At 38.5% G+C, this 11773-nt stretch overlaps 1 protein-coding gene across 4 annotated transcripts in view; it reads right to left on the minus strand.

The window, feature by feature from the left end:
• The window catches only part of Rabgap1l (RAB GTPase activating protein 1 like), a 567726-nt gene that overhangs the window by 342809 nt on the left and 213144 nt on the right, over positions 1–11773 (minus strand). The gene's annotated exons all lie outside the window — the stretch shown is intronic.

Genomic DNA, 11773 nt, shown 5'->3' on the forward strand with positions numbered 1-11773 from the left:
ATACACCTAAGACCTCCTACTAGACCTAATGTCTCAAGATTCCCACTACTTTCCAATACTTACAATGTTGGGAAACAGGCCTTGGCTAAATGGGCCTCTTGGAATATTAGAAACCAAACTACAGGATTATGTAAAACTGAATTTTGAAATATTTTCATTTTTTGGTTTGCTTTTGCTTATTAGAAGCAGAGTCTCACTGTGTAGTCTAGGCTGGTCTAAAACTTATGGCTCTCCTGCCTCCATCTTCCAAAGTAAAATTACATTTTTGAAAAACATAAAGGTCATACATATACAAGGATGAAATTAAGCAGCTGTTTAAAATATATTTGTCAAAAATAAACTCAGTGTGTTAAAATGGGATATATATATTATATGTATAATATATATAAATAGCTTTAAATGTATCTGATTTAATTTCTTGGCTGAATAAACAATAGTCACATATATAAACCAAGAAAAATGATAGACTCATATCCATCTATTATTGAGCATATCACATGCAAAAACATTACATTCAACTCTAAGCCCATTTAAAGAAGAATATAATAAAAGTTTATACAGAGAAGAGCTAGTGAGGTTCTTCTAAATCAGATGCTATAAGAACAGCTCAAGGCTTAGCAGATACTTGACAAAACAATTATTAAAGTTCATGGGTAAAATAAAAATGTAAAATTTCCCACATGATCATAGTCAGAACTCAGATGTCCATTTCAGTTGAGTCTAAGAAAAATCACCAAAAAGCCACAGTCAGCCTGATGGCTACCCACCTCCTTTAAGATGTATATATGAAGAATTTACAAGTCCAGTGAATGTGAACTCCAGAAGGACAATTTCAATTAAGATGGACAGCTATATTAAGTAATCTTGCAAGTCCCCCAAAATACTCTTTGCAAAAGCTGTTCTATTTATACAGTGTGACGGAAAAGCAGAGGAGAAAAGGCTAGCGAAGTCAAACCGCACTCTCATGAGGTGGGCAGCACAAGTGTAGAGAAGAGACTCAAGTCATGATTAATTCCTCCAGCAAATTCACTTTGGCTCAACAAATAAACTAATCAAAATACACAGATGGCCTTCTACAAAGCTCAAAACAATGACGCAGTCACTCTAGACAGAGCACTCTAAGGACCACTTTGAGAGCTGCTCACAGGTCTGCATGTTAGGGAAACTCTAAGTGTCACTCTAGGCCTGGAGTCCACAGGCCTCCACAGCTGGATTTCCACGTTCATGCACAGGCCTCAAAGCTTCTTGTGTGTCTGTTTACTTGGTTTTGTTTAGGTGCTCCCACCCCATCTTTAGAAGCTATCATCACTGCTACAACAGGGGCAGGATGCCAAGGAGAAAACACTAAGCCTTTCTCAAAGTTTAGCACACACCAGATACAATGAACGAGCCAACACTGAAGACTGAATTAACACTGGAAGAACGGCATTCGCCAACTTTGATGTCTCAAAAGAATGCTCGGCTTTAATAGCCAAGTAGCACACTGAGTAAACAGAAACTAACGAAAGTGGGAAAATGATCACAGTTCAACAAATTTTGAAAAAAATTGTAGCATGATATTTTTTTAAGTTGGAAAAAGAATATATGACAAAGAAATTTCTTGTAGGAGCTGGGAAGATATGCACTGAAAACTCTGGAGCCTTAGCTGAGTAGGTCTGAGAAGCTGCAGGGGGAGGAGCTTCTGCAGAGCCTCAGAGCTTCATGCATTTTTGGTCTGAGGATAAAACAAATTCAGTCTTTTTGGAAAGAAATTAGCAAAATGGAAAATAATCACAATCTGACTTAGTATTCATCTTTAAAATTAGAAATACTACATATAAAGATTTATTTATAAAGATTTTCATGAAAAATATGCTATAAGATGAAGAAATGCTTTAAGATATAAATAACTACATCTGAAAATCCCCACATTTCAAAACTCCAAATTCATAGGAATGAAACAAAAGAAACCCATAATCAGTGGCTATTTTCACACCTAATTATATCAGGTGAGGAAACAATATATAATTTATTCTCTATCATTCTATTTAAAATAACCCAGATTTATCTTCTGAAGCAACCTTTCTATAAAAATCAAAAGCAAAAAATGAAAAGGGGGGGGGAGAGAAGGTAAGTTAGGTGGAAGGGATGGGAAATCAAATTTAAACACCAATTCACAGGGATAACAACAGCACAGACTGTCACAAACTAGCCTGGGCTCCTTATTAGCAGGCAAACTAGTGGGTATATACAGGGAAAAACAGAAAATAAAATTTTACTCAATTCATCTCTACAAGCAATCTCTGGTTTTCTTTTAAAACACTACACTTTGCTTGCTAAAGAAAAGGTAAGAGGACTGGAAAATTCTCTGAATTCATTTGTTTAAACATTAACTAATGAGGTGGTCGCTAAGAAGCCGGCTTAGGAGTAAGAACACTTGTTGCTCATGCAGAAGACCAAGGATGTGTTCCTGGAACCTACATGGAAGCATCAGATCTAGTTTCAGAGTATTAAGACAACCTCTTCTGAGAACTGTGTACCCAGAGTATACATACATACATGCATGCAAACACTGATGCACATAAAAGAATAAATCTTTTTTTAAAATAGAAATGACCATCTTTTACTTACATTTTAATACTGTTATAAACAAAATTTCCAAATCATGGCCTATAAGGGGGCTCTTTTCTTTGCATTCCTCCTACAAGTCTACCTTAGTGGCTAGAACTAGAGGTATGCATCACCATGCCCAGCATTCTAATCTTTTTCCTTTTTAAGAAAACTTACCTGCCTTGTCTGGACTCAATAGGAGAGGAAGTGCCTAATCCTGTAGACTAGATGCCCCCGGGAAGGGAAATGTGATTGGAGGGGGGGTAAGGGGGGGGCCCTCTCAGTGGAGGAGAGGGGGCATGGGGAAAAGAGCTGTGGGAGGGGGGACTGGAGGGGGACAACATTTAGAATGTAAATAAGTAAAATAATAAAAAAAATTTTAAGGAAGAAAACACATGACAAAGGCATTGTCTTAGTTACTTTTGTAATGGTGTGATAAAATGCATGACCAAAAGCAACTTGGGAAGGGTTTATTTCAATTTACAGTTTGCAGTTCATCATCTAGAGAAGTCAGGGTAGAAATACAGAGGACAAGGAGGAGTGCTGCTTATTGCTCCTCATGATTTGCTCAGCCTGCTTCCTTACAGTGCCCAGGACCACCAGCACAGGGGTGGCCCAACACACAGTGAACTGGGTCCTCCATCAATCATCAACCCAGAAAACATGCTAAAGGCTTCCTCACAGCTCAGTGTGGTGGCAATGTTCTCTCAACTGAGGTTCCTTCTTCTAAAAGGTGCGTCAAGTTGATATTAAAAAATAGCCAGTGCAGGCATATTATCTGAGATTAATATGGTTCAAATAATGATTCTACTACCTGAATGACTTGAAAAATACATAGTGTATAAAAATATAGAGATGTCTGCTTGCTTTATAATGCTCCAAGCTTAATGTACTCTCAAAATTATTATCCACATAATTTATTAATTTTATCATGCATTTACTAAACAAAGAAAATCAAAAATCTCCGATGGGTTAGCATAGAACTTTATTACTAACCAGAGAGGGAGAGAGGGAGAGAGTCAAACGCCAGTGTTACCAAGATATTTAAACTGCATAATTTGGAGTAAAATTAATTATTGTTAATTTGAAATTGCTTTATATTCCCACTCACTAATCAATAACATCAGAATTCATCTAATTGATGATTCTACAGAAATCTTATTCACAAATAGTAGTATACTGATTTTCTAACTTACAATCTCCCAAGAACCGTCTAATGTTATGCATCTGTGCAGAATTATAAGTCCTAAGCCATGCAGCCTCTGGCTCAGAGATCTAGAGTAAAACCAAACACAACTGACCCCCCCCCCGACACAAGCACACAAAGTCAATGAAATAATTCCTGATGATAATCTGCTATGCTCATAGATAGATACCTAGCTCATTAGTCATCAGAGAGGCTTCCTCAGGCAGCTGATGGGGGCAAATGCAGAAACCCACAGCCAAGCATTAGGCAGAGTGTAGGGGAATCTCAAAAAGAGAAAGGGGAATGACTGTAGGAGCCAGAGGGCTGGAGGACACTTGGAGAACATGGCCCACAGAATCAACTAAGCAGAGACTAAGCAGCAATCACAGAGACTGGATCTGGGCTAGGTACTCTGCATACATATTGTGGATGTTTAGCTTGTGGTTTGACTCTTTTGCCTGATTATGGGATCCCTTTCCTCTTACTAGGTTGCCTCATCCAGCTCTGATGTGAGGGTTTCTGCCTTGTCTTACTGCATCTTGTTTTGCTGTGTTCTATTGACATTACTGGGAGGTCTGCCATTTCCTGAATGGAGAAGCAGTGCTTTGGGGAGAGAGAATAGATGTGGGGGGGGGGGGGACTGAAAGGAGTGAAGCACAAGGAGGCTGCCATCAAGACGTATTTTGTATGAGAAAAGAAAATAGAATTGGAAATAGATCTACCTGAAGACCCAGCAATACCACTCTTGGGAATATACCCAAAAGATGCCCCACCATGCCACAGGGGTACATGTTCCACTATGTTCATAGCAGCCTTATTTGTGATAGCCAGAAGAAGCTGGAAACAACCCAGATGTCCCACGACAGAAGAATGGATACAGAAAATGTAGTTCATTTACACAATGGAATACTACTTAGCTATTAAGAACAAGGATCTCCTGAGTTTTGCAGGCAAATCGATGGAACTAGAAAAAATCATCCTGAGTGAGGCAACTCAGTCCCAAAAAGACATGCATGGTATGTGCTCACTAATAGGTGGATATTAGCAAAGAAAGAAAGAAAGAAAGAAAGAAAGAAAGAAAGAAAGAAAGAAAGAAAGAAAGAAAGAGAAAGAGAGAAAGAGAGAGAGAAAGAAAGAGAGAAATAAATAGAAAAGTACAGACTACCCAAGATACAGTCCACAGAACTAAAAATAGTCAACAAGCTGAAGGGTCCAAGTGAGGACTCCTCAGTCCCACTTTGGAAGGAGAAGGATGCAATCACAAGTGGGAAGGGAGGGAGGGAGGGAGATGGGAAAGTGGATGGGGAGTGGGGGGAGGGGACCCTAATCTGGTATTGGGTGAGGAAAAAGGACTGAAGACCTGAAAGCCAGTAGAAAAGAATGGAAACAAGCAACCTGAGAGGTAGGAGGTTGGGAAGACTCTTCAGAATCCACCAGAAACCTGGGAGGTGACAGACTCTCAGGACTCAAGGAGAGGGACCTTAAATGAAATGCCCTACAGTGGGGAGAGGGAACTTATAGAGGCCACCTCCAACAGGAAGACAGGGCATCAAGTGTGGGAGGGGTTGCCATCCAATAGTCAACACTCTAACCCATATTAATTCATATCTCAGAGAACTGCAGGAATGGAAGCAGAGAGGAGTCTGAGGAAAAGAAGGTCCAGCGACAGGCCCAAAGTGGGATCCAGCACAAGAGGAGATCTCAAAGCCTGACATTATTACTGAGGCTATGGAGTGGTCACAAAAAGGGACCTATCATAACTGCCCTCTGGAAGACCCAACAAGCAGCTGAAAGAGTGAGATGCAGATATTTGCACCCAACCAATGGACAGAAGATGCTGACCCCTGTGGTTGGATTTGGGAAAAGCTGGAAGAAACTGAGGAAGAGGGTGATCCTGTAGGAGGACCAGCGGTCTCAATTAACCTGGACCCCAGAGATCTTTCAAACACTGGACCACCAACCAGGCAGCATACAGCAGCTGATATGAGGCCCCCAACACATATACAGCAGAGGACTGCCGGGTCTGGGTTCAATCAGAGAAGATGCACCCAACCCTCAAGAGACTGGAGGCCCCAGGGAGTTTAGAGGTCTGGTTGGGTGGGGGATGGGTGGTAGGGACATCCTTGTCGAGACAGGGGGTGGGGAGGAGGTATGAGATGTGGAACAGTAAGAGGGTGGACGGGGTTAGGGGGAATAAAATCTGGAGTGGAAAGAAAGAGAGAGAGAGAGAGAGAGAGAGAGAGAGAGAGAGAGAGAGAGGGAGGGAGGGGAGAGAAAAGAATTACAAAAAAAAGAATATAGAAAGAAAAAAGAATTATAAATTCTATTAAGTCTTACATTTTAGAACTACATGTAACTTTGATACTTAATACTGTTCCATTTTCTGTTTCTTAGTTTTCTGTTTTATTACTTAATGAAGGACTGCAAAAGAGGCTGGTTTATGACCAACTTAGCTGTATAAGGCTATAATGGCTTCATTTTTTATTTTATATTTGAAATAGCAAGTTTCATAAGCAAAAGATTTACCCTAATATAAATTTACACACATACACACAAAATATGTGCAGATAAATTATATGAAGGTGAAAAATAGTTAGAAAAGCACTGTTTCATTTACAAGTGAGCGTAGGCATAAGCTCCTGGAATCAGAAAAGAGCAATCAATACATTTTAATCCAGATGCCTTGAAAATTTTCCTATATTCATGGTGGTATGCAAACTAAAGCTATCAGTACACTGGTCTTGTTTACATAAGCATCCTGTTGAACTTTTATAGGTGTAGCTTTCCCATTAAGCCTAGAAATTTCAATTTCTCAGCTTTGTGAGAAATATTTTTATTGTCCTTAATGAACAAGCAATGAAATGAAGGCTCATAATGAACTGGTAAATGTAGAGTGATGATGCAGTCCAGACTTCCAGCAAGGCGTGCACGAGTCAGTACACTATACTCAGCAGTGTCCTGTCACACACCATGCTTGCCTTGAATGTATGGAGACCTGATGCATAGAGGTAGCGTTATTCCTCCCAGCCATCATTTCTTTAAAAGACCTTTTAAAATCTATTCCCCCATGAGATAATCTAAATACTACAACTATTTATATGACCAATTTTGCTTCCTCTATTCAATAAAGCTTGTAATCTAAAATGTTGATAAGTATGTCTTATTTCTGGAAGCACAGATATTTTATTAAAATACATTCTATGATTCAGAAAAATGAAAGAGGTTTCTCCGAATAACAAACTCTTTAGTGTAGACTTATTTTTTAACTCCTAAAATGCAGGAATGATTTATGTCTATGAGGCCAGACAAACCTCATAGTGAGTTTCAAATCAGTCTGGGCTAAAGTGTGAGTGAACCTTCTATTGTGACTTTCCTTACCTTGACTGATAGGAATAAGATGTAAAAATTCATTGTTATTAAAATATAAACATGGTTTTTGGAAATGAGGAACCAAAAGTGGAATTCTATTATCTAGCAAACATAGTTAATGAAGTCAAGAGATACTCTTTCCCAAGTGTAGAATTGTGTTTGTTTTTAAAGATATGAAAAATGCAGAAAGGTGTATTGAATAGTTCACTAAAAAACAAGAGACTGATATCATTTTAGATTCAGTGATAACCCCAAACTGCTTAGGTTAAAGCAAAAATACAGCAAAAACATCTAGTATTGCAAGTTTTGAGAGAAAGAAAGAAAGAAAGAAAGAAAGAAAGAAAGAAAGAAAGAAAGAAAGAAAGAAAGAAAGAAAGAAAGGGAGGGAGGGAGGAAGAGAAAGAAGAGGGAGGGAGGAAAGGAGGGAGGGAAAAAAACTCCCAGAAATATTTCAGAAATCTTAAAGTTATATAAAATATTTTCATAGGAAGATATTAAGATCATTATTAATTACTTATAAAATTAACAAAATCAGTTTCAAAATAACAAAATAATTGTAACTACAAGTGTGTGAATGCATGCGTGCGTTCAGAAAGCAGTGATTAGCAGGCCATTCTCTCCTCCCACTATGTTCGTCCAGGGAATTTAACTCAGGTCATTAGGGTTGGCACTATGTACATTTATCCACTGAGCCATCGGGCTGGCATTTCAAAAAATATATATTTTTAACATTTAGTGCTCTTCTTAGTGAAACATAAATTTTCTTTCTTTGCTCAAGTCTAAGTGGATAAAGGACCTCCACATAAAACCAGATACACTGAAACTAATAGAAGAGAAGTTGGGGAAGAGCCTCGAATACTTGGGCACAGGGGAAAAGTTCCTGAACAGAACTCCAATGGCATATGCTCTAAGATCAAGAATTGACAAATGGGACTTCATAAAATTGCAAAGTTTCTGTAAGGCAAAGGACACTGTCAATAGGACAAAACGACAACCAACAAATTGGGAAAAGATCTTTACCAATCCTTCATCTGATAGAGGGCTAATATCCAATATATACAAAGAACTCAAGAAATTAGACTCCAGACAACCAAATTACCCTATTAAAAAATGGGGCATAGAGCTTAACAAAGAATTTTCAACTGAAGAAACTCGAATGGCCAAGAAGCACCTAAAGAACTGTTCGGTATCCTTAGTCGTCAGGGAAATGCAAATCAAAACAACCCTTAGATTTCATCTCACACCAGTCAGAATGGCTAAGATCAAAAACTCAGGTGACAGTAGATGCTGGCAAGGGTGTGGAGAAAGAGGAACACTCCTCCATTGTTGGTGGGACTGCAAGATGGTGCAACCACTCTGGAAATCAGTCTGGCGGTTCCTCAGAAAATTGGACATAGCATTACCTGAGGATCCAGCTATACCACTCCTAGGCACATACCCAGAAGATGCTCAAACATATAACAAGGACATATGCTCAACTATGTTCATAGCAGCCTTATTTATAATAGCCAGGAGCTGGAAAGAACCCAGATGTCTTTCAACTGAGGAATGGATTCAAACAATGTGGTATATTTACACAATGGAGTATTACCCAGCTATTAAAAACAATGAATTCGAGAGGTTTCTAGGTAAATGGATGGAACTAGAAATTATCATCCTGAGTGAGGTAAGCCAATCACAAAAGAACACACATGTTATTCACTCACTGATTATTGGATATTAGCCCAGAACCTTGAAATGCCCAAGATGCAACTCACAGGCCACATGAAGCTCATAAAGAAGGAAGACCAAGTGGGGGTGATTCGGTCCTTCTTAGAAGGAGCAACAAAATACTCAAGGGAGCAAATATGGAGACAAAGTGAGGGACAGAAACTGAAGGAGAGGCCATCTGAAGACCATTCTACCTGAGTATCCATCCCATGTGCAGTCACCAAAGGTAGATGCTGATGTGGAAGTCAGGAAGTGCATGCTGATAAGAGCCTGATATGGATGTCTCCTCAGAGGTCTTGAAGAGTCTGACATATTCAGAGGCAGATGCTCACAACTAGCCATTGAACTGATCATGGGGTTCTCAATGGAGGAGTTAGAGTGAAGACTGAAGGAGCTGAAAGGATTTGCGGCACCATGAGGAGAGCAACAATACCAACAACCACAGCTCCCAGGGTCTAAACCACCAGCCTGGGAGCACTTAGGGAGGGATCCAGGGCTTCAGCTGAATACATAAGAGTGCCCCTGCTGGGCATAGGTGGAAGAAGAGATCCTTGACCTCATGAAGGCTGGACGCCCCAGGAGGTGGGAATTTTGAGGGTGGGGAGGTGGGAGTGGGGGGGGTAGATAGGAGTTACATCCACAGAGAAGAAGGAGAAGGGGTGAGGGGATGGCGGTTCCTGGGTGGGTGGGGGATGGGGTATGGGGACAACATATGAAATGTAAATAAAACATCCATAAAAAAATTTAAAAAAAAAGAAAAAAAATTTTCTTTCTTTGGTCATAAAGTAATTCCTCACTGTACAAAAGAAACAACAGAAGACTAGCAAAGAACCACACACCCTAACACCTTAATATTTATAACCATTTCTACTATTTAAAATAAGAATATTTAAAATTATGAAGCAAAATTAGCACTGGATAAAATTTTGGAAAATACTAAAATGGAACCTACTTTCCATTAAAGTTATTGTTTTCCTCAGTAGTTACATAATTTTTCTTAATCATAAAATAAACTCATAACTTTTTGAAATTTTTTAGATTTCATGTGTACAGCTGTTCTGCCAGCATGTATTTAAATGCATTACATCCACAAAATGCCCAGAAGATAACTAAAGTTTACAAGTATTTATAAATACTACCACTCTGGTTTATGCTTTCCTATGAATTTGAATTCAGGGCTCTGTGCATGCTAGGCAAACATTCTACCAATTGAACTACATCCCTAGCTCTGAAACAGCTTTATCCAGAGAAGAAAAGCACTCACAGGAAAATACAGAGCTATCCAGCATTGGTCCAGCAGTGTAAGCCACTGTGCCCATTAACAGTGCTACTTGAATGTAGGTGACACTGTGCTCAGAAGTCACACTGTCATACTCTCCATGGCTTATTCTTTTTATCTGCTTATTACACAGGTGCATCTTTCTCAGACCTAATGATTAGAGAATGGAGAAGCTCTGAGAAAAATCCTTTAAGCTAACAATCTCATATATTTTAAAACATATAATTGATGGTATCTGAAGACTAAATCAGCTAACTAATAATTGAAAAATATGTGTGACAAAATAGTTCAAATTCCATTTTAATAAATGAAAGAATTCATATTGCAAAGAAAAATAAGACAATCCCTACTTACTATTTTAACCTTGCTGAAAAAAAACAATGTTTTAAACATTATTTAATACATGGAAATAAGAAGGCAATCTCTGACTCATGTCTGAATATCTTAACAACAGCTTGTGGGATATCTTTAATCACAAATAACTATTCCTGGGAACCATGTCTTCAGATGTTGTGGACATTTATGTAATTAAAAACATCAAAGTCCAATCCAAAATCTGGGTTTGAAACACCTGTGAACAGGAAAAGATGTAATCTGAGAAAAGCCTAATTATGAATGGATTCTCTTTCAGCTAGAATTTTATAGTTAAGAGTTTTGTGTTAATAATATGGTAGCAGAAAGTTAGTCAAATAACAGCTTAAACATTCTGAATATCCTATATGAAGAAGCCATGCTGAGAACCATCTATACATTTTCTAACTGAAGGAACCAGTATCTGATTTTGTCAGTGAGAAAACTGAGGTCTTGAAACATTCAGTATCAATTCAAGACCGTAGGGCTGCATACATTAATGGGGATACATTAGTGGGGTCTGAAGCCCTTCATTATTTTATAGCTATAGAACCAAGAATCTGTGGATACTAGAATACAGCATAATTTCTGACTCCCACTAATGACCAAACCAGTAAAGTACTACAAAATACAATACCATGATAGGAAACATGTGCTACCCATTCTTAAAGATTAGAACAGTCTCAAATTACCATCTTATTATGGTATTAAAATATACCAAAACGAAGTAAATTGCCCAGAGTCCAGAATGTTCTTCACTCAGTGTCTTTCACACTATGATAAAGGGGTTTGTTTGTTTGTTTGTTTTTAAAAATTATTTTTGAAACTCTTTGAGAATTTCCTACACCATATTTTAATCATATTCCTACTCCCATTCCACCCCAAACCCTCTCCGACCCTTATATCCATAAATAAATGCAGCTCTCACACCTCATCAGAAAGTTTCTTTTTGCTGCAGATGGATGTTGCCATAACTAGTCAAAGCACACAGAACAACTGCCTGTGGGGTGCTTCCAACTGATCCACTTACAACACAACCCATACAAGGGAGACTCAGGGGACATCTCAGAAGAGGGAGCAAAAATATTTTAGGAGCCAGTGGACCAGGATGTCGGCTACAAGGTTGCATCTTCTTTATTAAAGGTTAAAAGTCTTTATTTTTCACTTTTCCCCTTCAAAGGGTTTCTGTCTCATTTTTTTTTAAAAAAAGAAAAGTTCAAAGAGCTTTGAAAAAGCTATTCAAGAAAAATCTACCACAAATGATCAAAAATCAAGGAAATAGCAGAGGT

Source organism: Grammomys surdaster, unplaced genomic scaffold (assembly GCF_004785775.1).
Source record: "Grammomys surdaster isolate TR1022 unplaced genomic scaffold, NIH_TR_1.0 130, whole genome shotgun sequence".
NCBI classification, from domain to species: domain Eukaryota; kingdom Metazoa; phylum Chordata; class Mammalia; order Rodentia; family Muridae; genus Grammomys; species Grammomys surdaster.